The sequence below is a fragment of the Lactuca serriola genome, chromosome 4, assembly GCF_051521515.1.
Source record: "Lactuca serriola cultivar US96UC23 chromosome 4, Lser_US96UC23_V15, whole genome shotgun sequence".
In the NCBI taxonomy this organism is placed as follows: domain Eukaryota; kingdom Viridiplantae; phylum Streptophyta; class Magnoliopsida; order Asterales; family Asteraceae; genus Lactuca; species Lactuca serriola.
In genome coordinates, this window is record NC_136411.1 from 91,136,192 (window position 1) to 91,137,981 (window position 1,790).

A 1,790-nucleotide genomic window follows, 5' to 3' on the forward strand; every position below is an offset into this window, starting at 1 on the left:
CAGTGAACCTCATCCCTCCAACAGATAGGGTGTTTACAGGGCGGTTCGGTTCGGACATTAATACAATTATGAACCGTAACCACGGGGCGGGTACCTTACATGGACTAACCGAAATCGAACCGATTACTAAAAAACCCAAGTTGTGTTTGACTACAGCTTACCATCAACAGACTGATCGTCAGAGTGAAAGAACAATACAAAAACTTGAAGATATGCTGAGAGCATGTACCCTAGAATTCCTAGATAATTGGGATGAGCATTTACCTTTGGTAGAATTTTCCTACAATAATAGTTTCCACTCGAGCATAAAGATGACACCTTATCAAGCTTTGTACGGACAGAAGTGTCGTACGCCGTCTTGTTGGCTCGAGGCTGGAGAAAAGCAGTTTATGGGACCCGAGATGGTCCATCAGACTGCTGAGAAGTTGAAAGTGATCAGGGAAAGAATGTTAGCAGCTCAAGATCGTTAAAAGAGCTATGCTGACAAGAAGCGAAGACCGATAACTTTTGAAGTTGGGAATTCGGTTTTACTTAAAGTCTCACCGTGGAAGGGACTTATAAGATTTGGTAAAAGGGGAAAGTTGAGTCCAAGGTTTATTGGACCGTTTAAAGTTCTTCATAGGATTGGGAACCAAGCTTACAAGCTAGAACTACCAGAAGAACTGAGTGGTATTCATAATATGTAACATCCCCCTCTGGCACGTATCACAATATTGTCCCCTTTAGGCCACTCGGCACGAGGACTTCCCAGGGGGTCACCCATCCTGGTACTACTCCCGCCCGAGCACGCTTGACTGCAGAGTTCTTATGGGATCTGCTGCCCTCACGGCTTTAAAACACATTGTGATAGGGAAGGTATCCACACCCCTTATAAGGAATGCTTAGTTCTCCTTCCCAGCCGATGTGGGATCAGATCTAACCCACTTTCACCCCCCATTATAGGGTTCGACGTCCCCGTCGAACACATCAAATCATGCCCTGGCTCTGATACCATTTGTAACATCCCTCTCTGGCACGTATCACAATATTGTCCGCTTTAGGCCACTCGACACGAGGACTTCCCAGGGGGTCACCCATCCTGGTACTACTCCCGCCCGAGCACGCTTAACTACAGAGTTCTTATGGGATCTGCTGCCCTCACGGCTTTAAAACGCGTTGTGATAACGAAGGTATCCACACCCCTTATAAGGAATGCTTAGTTCTCCTTCCCAGCCGATGTGGGATCAGATCTAACCCACTTTCAAATTGTAACGCCCGTAGATCAGGGCTAGTCAATTTAAAGATGATAAGCATCAAAAATGAGTTTCTGATAGAAGATTATTTAGAATGAATAATCTTAACTAAGTTATAGTATATGTTACAAGGTTTTCGTGCATATAAAGAACGCCGAAATCCGAGTTATAACGAAGAAGTTATGACCTGTCGAAGTTTCGCGACAGAACCAGTACGACACAGCGCGACGTAAAAAGTGAATTTATGTTAGAGCGATATTTAGCCTTAGTGATCTAAACGAAAGTTGTAGAGTTCGTTAAACCGTGAGCATGCATAAAAAGAACGTCCAAATCTGACTTCGTATGAGGAAGTTATGATTTTTCTAAGTTTCAGCTTAGCAGTATGCAGCCCGAATACTCGATTTGAGATCGAGCGGATTTTAGCCGAAACAATCTAAATGAGAATCGAAGATCTCGTCAATTGTAGTGAAACGATAAAAATATAGGCGAAAACGGACGTCGGATGAAGAAGCTATGAATTTATAACGGAGTTTTCCAGTCCCGGCCTACTAAAAATAA

The 1,790-nt window shown here is 43.7% G+C and overlaps 1 pseudogene; it reads right to left on the reverse strand.

The window, feature by feature from the left end:
• Positions 1-1,040: 1,040 nt before the first annotated feature.
• Positions 1,041-1,158, reverse strand: LOC145049184 (5S ribosomal RNA; annotated as a pseudogene).
• Positions 1,159-1,790: the final 632 nt, after the last annotated feature.